Source organism: Lactuca virosa, chromosome 4 (genome assembly GCF_052849685.1).
Source record: "Lactuca virosa cultivar CGN04683 chromosome 4, Lactuca_virosa_CGN04683_v6, whole genome shotgun sequence".
NCBI lineage: Eukaryota > Viridiplantae > Streptophyta > Magnoliopsida > Asterales > Asteraceae > Lactuca > Lactuca virosa.
Window position 1 is genome coordinate 1,207,691 of NC_136429.1, and position 11,024 is coordinate 1,218,714.

Here is an 11,024-nt window from a genome sequence, read left to right on the forward strand (position 1 = left end):
GGTGAAAGACAATTTGTTAAAAGTTTTGAAACCATAGGAACCATTTATGGGGTTTTTTGAACTTAAGGACTATATTTCAGATTTCTGGACTCTACATGGACCATTTATGAGATTTTGTCTTATCTTTTTTTTCAACCCTAAGTTAAAAAGCTCCATTGTTAATGTTCAAGGCACGTTTAACCGAACCTATTATTAATGATATCAAAATATATTAAGATGTACGACTCACCCCTAAGGTTGCCAAATACAATTCATATTAATATCAGAATAAGTAACACAAATATATATATACATATATATATATATATATATATATATATATATATATATATATATATATATATATCCATGTGTTCTAACTATCTATTATGTGGATGTAGGGATGATTATGGACCAATCATTTCAAAAATCAGAGTAGGGGTATAATAGTAATCTATGTCACACTTAGTTATGGTAAATATTTAAAAAATTTAGCACCTTTGAATTATGGGAATTATTTTCTCAACCATAAAAAACCACCAATCCCTCATCACTATAAACACACGCCGTCTTCCTTGTTTCTCCTCCACCGCCATCAACATTATGTAGCAGAAACCGTCATCCCCTTCCATCGTTCCATGCTTTCTATAACTCGTCGTCATCGTTATTACATCCTTTGTTCTCGTCGGTGGTACATTTTCACATGATCCTTCCTCGTCATCCTCTTCTCCTTGAATTTGTACATTTTCATATGGTAGACACTCATCTCACGATCATCGCTTAGCATTCTAAGTTTAAGTCTAGAAATCCTACAAATTTCCTAGTTCGCTTAAACTAATGCTCTGATACCAACTTTGACATCCCCAAATTCACGGCCAGAAAGACCGATTTGTTTATGCTTTATTTTCAAAATCAGAGTAATCCTTTTAACAAAAAGTGTTGCGGAATTTGTTCCCATAAAAATATAGATAAAAGCATTTCCGAATAAATGTGTTTTCATTGCATTCAAATCCCGGAATGTCATCGTCATTACAGATCAAAAGCATAAACAGAACAACATAGGCAACATAGGCATTAAAATAACATAGACCTTATAAATATTCTATTTATTTCTACTGGTCTATAATCCATAATCTCTCGTCAGATTACCCAACTATGCTCTTGTGCCACTACCTGTAATATAAATAAAACTGAGTGGGTCAGGCTTGTGAAACCTAGTGAGTACATAGGGTTTTCAACCCACAATAATATAACTATTATGTTTAAACATCAAACATTCAACCCAATTACCCATCCCCATTATCTTCTTTACTCTTAAGGTTCTACCGTAAGCATCAACTGCCGTTCACTTTTTCATTCCTAAGGATTCTCCCAAGGAATAGGCACGAAGTCCATCTTTGCCTATAGCGCAGCTGCCAATGTTATCTATTAGGCGTAGCTGCCAATATTATCATTTAGGCGCAGCTGCCAGGATTATGACGTTCTCTATTAGGCGCAGCTGCCGATGTTATCCTTTTGTGCAGCTGCTAGGATGTTTAAAGTGCATCGTAGTTTGAAAATATCTACATGTTGTGGTGCAGCTACCAATATTCATCTATATCATCTTTCATATCTCATCATTTATCTACCCATGTTCTACCCAACATATTTGTAGATATAAAATACATCTATAGTTTTAGATCTGAAGAAAAGGTTCAGATCTGAAAACATAATACATCTACAGCCTAGATCTGAAGAAAAAGGTCCAGATCTGAGATCTAAATACATATACAGTTTAGATCTGAAAAACAAAGAAGCTTAAATCTTTCATCTAGCACAGATCTCAAGTAAATATGCAGACTAAGCACGTAATTTATATAAAATATTTCATATCTATGTGTAAGATGAAAGTAACTATGCACTCACATTAGTAGCGTGATTGGATAGAATCTAACTAGAAACGGTCAGTGGTTCGTCGTTGTGAGGCTCGGGAAGGGAAACGGATTCAGCAAACGAGAGAGAGGAAAGAGGTTTTGGTGTAAAGAATGAAATGGTCGAATTTGATATTTATAGGCTGATTTTGGCTCTCTCACGTCATGAGCCTCACATGCTCACGTCGTGAGCTTCCATGAGTCATCTCGTAGCCTTCCCAGGTGGGTTCTAGTCTCGATTAGTGTCTGTTTGACTCCTCACGTCATGAGAAATCATGCTCACGTCGTGAGCCTTAAACGTAGACTTGCCATCTGCATTCTAGCCTTGAAAAAGTGGTGTTTTGACTCCTCACGTCGTGAGTCCAGTCAGATTAGGGTTTCTGACATGTGTCATGCTCTCATACATGTACATCTTCGAAAGGCCATAACTTTTGCATACGAGTTCCGTTTTTGACGTTCTTTATATCCACGCGTAGTTGGAGATGTACTCTACAACTTTAATTTAGACCCCTAAGGCTAAAAAGTACTTTATTAAAACTCACTTTTTACGATTCTCGGTGTGGTGCCGGTTTTGTCGCGAAACTTCGACAGGTCATAACTTCTTCGTTATAACTCGGATTTCGGCGTTCTTTATATGTACGAAAACCTTGTGACATATACTACAACTTAGTTAAAATTATTTATTCTAAATAATCCTCTATCAAAAAGTCATTTTTGACGTTTATCGTCTCTAAATTGACTAGCTCGAATCTGCGGGCGTTACAATTATCTCCCCATTAGGATGATTACGTCCCGGAATCATCAACGAAACAGGGCTTGTATAATGACTCCATACGTTATATTTTCATCCTAGGTAATAACTGTAGCTTCTATGTTCCTTCGAATCAATATCTAAGTCTTGGACTTCTTGACTGCAGGCGGTGCTAAATCTTGCACCTGCTCTTTATCCTATGTTGGACTTTCAATTGTAACCTTCGAGTTACATAATAGATCCTTATTGGAGACTCCTACTTCTTCTTAAACAGACTTATCTTAAGAGAAGTTCTTTACTTCGATTATCGTAACAGACCGATGGGTCATGTTCTAATGACCTCTCATCGTATGATGCAACGCTTAGACTTAGGTCTTTTAGAGTCAAATTCCATAATGGAATATACCTTCCTTCATGTTCTAATGTGATATAATCACATTTTAGCATGTAGCATTTCTAGCTATAGGCTTCTTACTTAAACAATGGTCGTGATACTTCTATTGATCGCTTCGATTATCTTTCACTTTAATCTTCTGGCTTAAGTCGGATGCTACATCGAACTTGGTTCTCTGAACCACGTAGCATACTTGTCTTAGTCGGACTCGATTTGATATGAACATTGGGGTCGGAATAACAGTCATCTTATTAGTCATTACCGAAACGATGGAAACGAGTTACTTGAACAAAACGGAATCAATCACTAGCTTCTTGGTAACCTTGTGACCTTCCCTGATCCAAGTGTGAATCATGTGCTTCCGGTAGTATAGGCCTCTACTACCATTCACACCTACTCATACTCATCCCAAGTATTGTCTCGTAGTTCTCCAAGTCACCATTCAAGAATTTCACAAAACCATTTAACACATCAGATGACAAAATCAAGGTTTTATATTATCTCTTGAAACGATTACATAGATGTTCAAGTTCACCCTAGACTATGCCTTCTATTTTAGGCTACATCATACGATCCTATTTATATGGATACTCTATAGATCCTTCCTCTTAATTCCTTTCATTGTCACCTGCTTCATCAAGGATCATCTAGAATGCTCTTGCCTTTGGCGGTGCATTTGGCTTTGTAGCTCCTTCCCTCTTTGGGCAGTCTTGCTTATAGTGTCCTTCTTCATTACATCCATAACACACCCTTTTGTTGAATGTACACTCATTGGCGTAATGCCCAGACATTCCACATTTGAAACATGTCACCTCCTCGCTACATTTTCCAAAGTGTTTCTTCTTGCACTTATCGCACCATCTTGCTTCACCTCCTCCTCCTCCAGACTTCGACAATTTTCTCTTCTCGTTGGACCTTGAAGATCCTTCAAACTTCCTATTATCTCCTACCTTATCTCTTTCTAGACCCTTTTCTCTTATCTGGGTCTCTACATTCTTTGCTGCTCTAACAGTTGTCTTCAAAGTAGTTGTCATTTTGACCGTTTGTCCAAAGTCTATTGGCAGTCCGTTAGCAAACCTATCTATCTTGGAGAGCTCAGTAGGCACCAAGTAGGGAAACAACTTCATCCTCTCGGTGAATGCGGTGGCATACTCATCAATACTCATCTTCCCTTTCTTCAGGTTCTAAAACTTGTTGTTTAGGTCTATCAAATATATTTCTGAGCAGTATTGCATTTTCAATTGCATCATGAATGCTTCCCAAGACATCCGCATGGCTTCTCCCCGTGGCATTGTATCTGCCAACAACTTCCACCAACTTAAAACTCCAGTCTTTAGTTGTCTGACTGCAAAGACCGTCTTTTGCTTATCGCTGCAGTTGCAGCTTTCAAATACCATCTCCATCTTGGAGATCTAGTCCATAATCTCTACTGGATTTGGACTTCCAGAAAGACTTGGTGGTTTGGCGCCCAAGAAGTTCTTATACATACGTCCATCTCTGTCGATTCTCCTTGCCGGTTCATTCCCTCTTGCCACTGGGGGTTCAACTTGTGTCACACCCCCAAACCTGTAACATCCGGATTTCCAGGCATGACAATTTGAGTATTTCTTCTTGAGTTATGAGGAGTGACTCGACGAGTTGACGCCTCAACTCGTCGAGTAGAAACGTGACTCGGTGACTAGTTTAATGAAGGGACTCGACGAGTCGGGTATCTGACTCGCCGAGTCAGCGCTGTTAAGGAAAACCCTAATTGTCCGGGTTTGGGACCTATTTAAGGGTCCTTATAGCCCTCATTTGTGGCTACCAGTCCAGAGAGAGAAACCATAGAGAGCTTGGGCGAGTTGTGTGTGAGAGCAAGACATTTTAAAACTTTTTGGTGTTGTTTTGCAAAGAAGAAGGTGTTTCCAGCTAGAGGAGGTCAAGAGGATTGCTAATCCGTGGTTTTCAAGCTTGGATCTGCAGTATTGAGGTAGCAAATCGAACTCTCCTTCTGTTTTGGTTAAGATCTATGAATCTAGGGTTTTCTATACCCTTTTTATGGCTTGAATTGATGAGTTTATGGTCCCTTTTATGTGTTAGACTTCAGATCTGGACCATAGAGGTCCAGAGAGCATTATCCATCTTGCTTTATGAAGTGTTATGGAAGGAATGAACTTAGGTTGCCATTTTTTAGGCTATTTCTTCAAAAGGAACCATATATGTGTTGCATGAGTGTAAAGGTTTCACCTTTACGTGATTAGTGGGTATGGAAAGGTCAGATATATAGGTTAGAGAAGCGGATCTGACCTCAGAAGGTCATTTGAGTGTTGCCATGGACGCTACTCGCCGAGTTCATAAGTGGACTCGACGAGTCGAGTCGGGGTTGCCCCGCGATTCGTGACAGGAGTAACCCGTCGAGTGAAGGGATGACTCGACGTGCCAAGTGAGGCTAGAAGGATTCAGAGGACCCGCATGGACTCGCCGAGTCGCCCATGTGCACTCGACGAGTCTGGTTAAAGTTTGACTGTTGACTTCAGTTGACCTTAGGGTTTTGGTCAAGCTGATTCAGGAGAGTTCAGGGAGGGGTAGAATGGCCTTCTACCCAATCTTTAGAGATGAGACTATGAGAGGGTATTGATCGGGAATGTTATCCGGATGATAGGAGGAGGCTAGGTCGGGACGTCAAGCACGAGAGTTTATCCGACTTCGTACGAGGTGAGTCTTCTCACTATACTGTACCTAGGATGGTACCTATGTGTGACCGGAAGGTCTTATATGCTATGAGATGTATGTGTTGTATGTTGTTATATGATATATATATGTGTTATGTATGTTATGAATGAGAAGGACCAGAAGGTCATTATGATGTGGACCTGAAGGTCATGATGATATGGACCGGAAGGTCATTACGGGTAGGACCGGAAGGTCTACCAGGGTTGTGGGATGGAAGTCCTCTGAGACACAGTGATCGGAAGGTCTTATAGCCTTGAGTGGTGTATGTGCGTATGTGGTATTTTGGGGAACTCACTAAGCATTTATGCTTACAGTTGTTGTGTTATGTGTTTCAGGTGCTAGCGAGGATCGCGGGAAGGCGCCGGCATGATCCGTACACACTCATAGAGTTTATGTCTTGAGATTCTGGGATATGTTTTGTTATGATAACATTGGATACATTATGTTTTGATATTACCTTATGAATAAAAGTATGTTTTAAAAATGAAAAATTGTTTTGGAAATTCTCGTCGTTACAAGTTGGTATCAAAGCCTTGGTTTGAGGGATTCGGATGCACCTTCGGGTGTATTTGAACTTAAACTGAGGATTTGAGAAAGTTTTTCATAAAAGTAACAATTTTTCTAAAAAGTAAAGGAAATTAAGGAAAACGGAAAGAAGCAGTGTGTACGATCAGCCAGCGCCCGAACGGTGATTTCCCAAAATACCCTTACATTATGTGTTATGAGATATGATATGATATGTTATGCATGCTAGGATAGGCTAGGTATTCATATTAGGACTAGAGTGACCTGATTTGTGATGCCTTAGCCTAGGGGATTACTGCTGTTATGTGATGCTTCCAGAGTGAGTAGGTAGCAGTGAGGAGCTTATGAGAGGTCTACCGAAGGGTAGCCTATGCTTAGCAAGGTGTAGAGTACTTGTGATCTGGGATCCTAGGAGGAGGACTTTGGATGAATACTGATGCGGTGTGAAAGGTAGTATAGGGCCCGTATTACTGGAAACATCGGATCAGTGAGCAGTCCAAGTAAGAATCCTTAGGGTACCAGGGAACAAGTAGGGTTGGGTGATCGAGTGCGAGTATACTCGATCGAGTCTCTGGTATCTTTGTGTTGTGTTTCAGAGACATCATGGTGGGTACACGTCACACACCAGAGAGCAGCGGAGTTAGCGATGACGAGATTCGCAAGATGATTCGTGATGAGGTGGCTGCGACCATACGTGAGGTCATACACGAGATGCTTGAGTCTATCGAGACCACGTTGATTGAGACGTTCGATGAGCGATATGCTGCAGCCACCGAAGCTGTCGCAACTGCTAGCCCACGAGGGGGTGTCTCGTTGCTATACCGGGAGCTCAGCAACACGAAGTCACCAGGGTTTGATGGGACAGGATCCGATAGCCGCAAGAGGCGATATCATGGTACGAGTACCATGATTGGTAGCGGATTGAGAAGTGATGTCATGGTTCGAGTACCATGATAAGTAGCAGATTGAGAAGTGATGTCATGGTTCGAGTACCATGATAAGTAGCAGATTGAGAAGTGATGTCATGGTTCGAGTACCATGATAAGTAGCAGATTGAGAAGTGATGTCATGGTTCGAGTACCATGATAAGTAGCGGATTGAGAAGTGATGTCATGGTTCGAGTACCATGATAAGTAGCGGATTGAGAAGTGATGTCATGGTTCGAGTACCATGATAAGTAGCGGATTGAGAAGTGACATCATGGTTCGAGTACCATGAGTTGTAGCAGGTCGAGAGGTGATGTCATGGTTCGAGTGTCATGATGTGAGGTGGATTGAGAAGAGGGAACATGGTTCGAGTACCGTGATTCGTAGAAGATTAAGAGGAGATAACATGGTTCAGGTACCATGATCCATAGCAGATCGAGAGGTGGCCACACGGTTTGAGTATCCTGACATGTGGCGGTTAGTGTTTCTGGTTATTCCGTGGGGATTGTCTAGACTGAGATCAGAGGTGAATGAGTATGGGGCCAGAAGGCCATGATGAACAATTTTTAGTGGAGCATCCCTTGAAAAGGGAAATCGAGTGAGCTCCGAGGGATTGTGGGTGATATGCCAGTTGGAGTCGCAAGACTCAGGGATGAGTAGGGATGGTGCGTTATGGGAGAATACGTTCTGGGCTGGGCAACCGGCCGATTGTGGAGAGGTCACTTTCTGTGACCCGAGTGGTGCCATTTTCGTTTCCTGTAGGAGACATAAGAGGTGTAGAGATTTCGGTTTTTGAGTTTGGGGGTGAGCCCTGTGGGATTGCACGGATGGTGATCTTCAACCAGAGTATATGGCAGTAGGTCTGCCGCGAGGTAAAGATATAGCTTGAACAGGTCGTCAGTGGGGACTGAGATGGTCAAGGACCAGGATACACCCTAATTGAGTATAGTAGGGCATGTGTTAGCTGCAGCGTCGGACGATCAAGAGGTGTATATAAGGGCGGTGGCCCTTATTGACTTTGATGGGTAATAAGAGTGGAAATATGGTTTCTGCTCTTATGATAAGTGACGTGATGGAATGGTGTGAGATCCTGAATGACTAGAGGCAGTCATGGTGGGAAGTTCTGAGGATTTTATCTGAGTTTCTGGGCATTTGGAGTTGCTCGATCTCTGTCGGGAGGTCATCGAGCGTTGCATAGCACCTTCCAATAGTAGGTGCGATGATTACTGGTGGGAACAGTCTGTGTGATAGATTGTTGGTGCGCCGATTGGGGATGGTTCGAACCCTAAGTGGGGGAGAACCGGGCATTGTATTGAGGAGATCATAGATTCGATCGAGAATGGTTAGAGATCTGGATATAGAGACCGGCGGTGCGAATTCATTGAGCCCAAGGTTGTTGGTGATTGAGACGAAGTGCAGAGCGAGATAATGCATGTGTTATGTTTGAAAAGGATGAGTGCCTCCACGGTAAGTGGCCGTTGATCAGAGACCTTGGGGTGAACGGGAATTCTTCAAGGTCGTAATGGTGAATTCGAGATGGTTGGCTTGTTGGGTGAGTTCGGCGGATGAGAAATTCTGGTTCAGTGATGGAGCTGTTATTCAGCTTGGAAAGGGCAGAAGTTGATTAGACAACCAATTTCAGGTCGTGGAACAGGAAGATCAGTGGATGAGACGAGACATCGTGAGGTCCTATGTGGTGTATCGAGGTATCCGAATTTAATGCATTGGATTTCGGATAATTTTGAGTCTTGAGTGGAGACGGCAAGTGGTGGGTCAAGCATCGATGATTCCAGTGGGAGCCCTTTCGGTTAATGACAGGAAGAGAGATTGTCCAAGAATATGGATCGTAGCAGGGAAGGGTGTTTTGTTATGACGTTTGTCGCCAGATATAGGGATGCATAATTTAGGTAAGTGCATGCACCTATCTATGATTGATCCGCGGATTGTGAGCTAGTCAGAGGTTATTGTGATGCTACGGGAAGCCGTAGTACTCACTAGTCGGAGGTTGTTGTGATGCTACGGGAAGCCGTAGTACTCACTAGTCAGAGGTTGTTGTGATGCTACGGGAAGCCGTAGTACTCACTAGTCAGAGGTTGTTGTGATGCTACAGGAAGCCGTAGTACTCACTAGTCAGAGGTTGTTGTGATGCTACGGGAAGCCGTAGTAATCACTAGTCAGAGGTTGTTGTGATGCTACGGGAAGTCGTAGTACTCACTAGTCAGAGGTGTGGTGATATTGCGGGAAGCCGTAGTACTCACCAGTCAGTGAGAGGTTGTGGTGAAACTGCGGGAAGCCATAGTACTCACCAGTCAGTAAGAGGTTGATGTGATGCTACGGCAAGACGTAGCACACACTAGTCAGCGAGAAGTTGTTATGGTAAAGTACTCTTTGATCAGAGCAGGGCGCAGAAGAGTTTTAGGCATGGGGTGGCCCTAATTTATGAGTTTTGGGAACCTGGTGGTCGGACCAGGGGCGGGACCGGGGTCTACTCAATGATAAGGAGTCATTATGTTCTGAGTAAGGTGTGGTCATCACAATCCAAAAGAATGGGATAAGTGAGGTACGCACGGGTTGCGGGAAATAAGTTCTGAGTTGAGTGCTTCGTTGGGACGAGTGGTTCCAACTCTGGGTCGGACCAAACTCTCGAGTTTGAGTTTGGTTCTGGTGGTGCGTTGGATAGACGAGATGAGATTCTGGATTCTGAGGAGGGTTCCATGTTGAGGAGTATTGTTTGTCATCTGATGTCTTAGATCTGTGTGGGTCAGTACTCGGGTACGGGAGGTACCGCAAGTTGCATGGAACGATGAGTAACAGGTGACAGAGGTCGGGGTCGAGTCGATCTCCAGTTAGGAAGGTAGCATTCGCTTAGGGTTAAGCGAACTTCGTTACTTGTGTGTCACATTGGGCCGATGTGGTTATAATAAGAAGGAAACCATGGAGACGGTTGGGATAATGCAACGGATGACCCTGGAGGTTCAATTGTTGGGTCGAGATCAGACCTGGTACTCAGTGTTAAAAAGGGATACGAGGGATGCAGCCGAGGCTTATAATTTTAGATGTCTGAGGACTTCTGAGCGAGCATGATTTTATTGTGTCAGAAAACAGGATGTTGAAAGTTTATTGTTCAAATGGATTCTGATAGTAGTTCAGTGGATGAGCCCTGGTGGGATGTGAACCCTTTCGTTCCTTGGGGTGTGATTCAGACTGTTTTGGTACGTTGGTATGAGTGATCGATAGCCGATTGTCGGATTTTGTCTTGTGAGAATCAGAGGAGCAGTGAATTATCAGGGTTTGATGTTCGAGGAGCGAATATCATGGTAATAGCGTGAGTGGGCGGTCTGGCGGCGGGCCAGGCCACTAGAGTTTCTCGGTTCTGGGAATGTCAGAAAGGGGTATTTTAGCGACAGAAGGGCCGGTTTTATCCCAAATTTGAAATTCCTGGTCGGATCCAGGTATTCAAGGAGGAAGATATCGTTTTGGTGTAAGAACCTCTCAGTGGTGCTTTTCGAGTGTTTGGTTTCTATCTATGTGGCTTGAGGAGCGATTTCGAGGGCGAAATCTATTCCAAGTGGGGGAGAATTGTAACATCCGGATTTCTAGGCATTACAATTTGAGTATTTCTTCTTGAGTTATGAGGAGTGACTCGATGAGTTGACGCCTCAACTCGTCGAGTAGAAACGTGACTCGGTGACCAGTTTAATGAAGGGACTCGACGAGTCGGGTATCTGACTCGCCGAGTCAGCGTTGTTAAGGAAAACCCTAATTGTCCGGGTTTGGGACCTATTTAAGGGTCCTTATAGCCCTCATTTGCGGCTACCAGTCCAGAG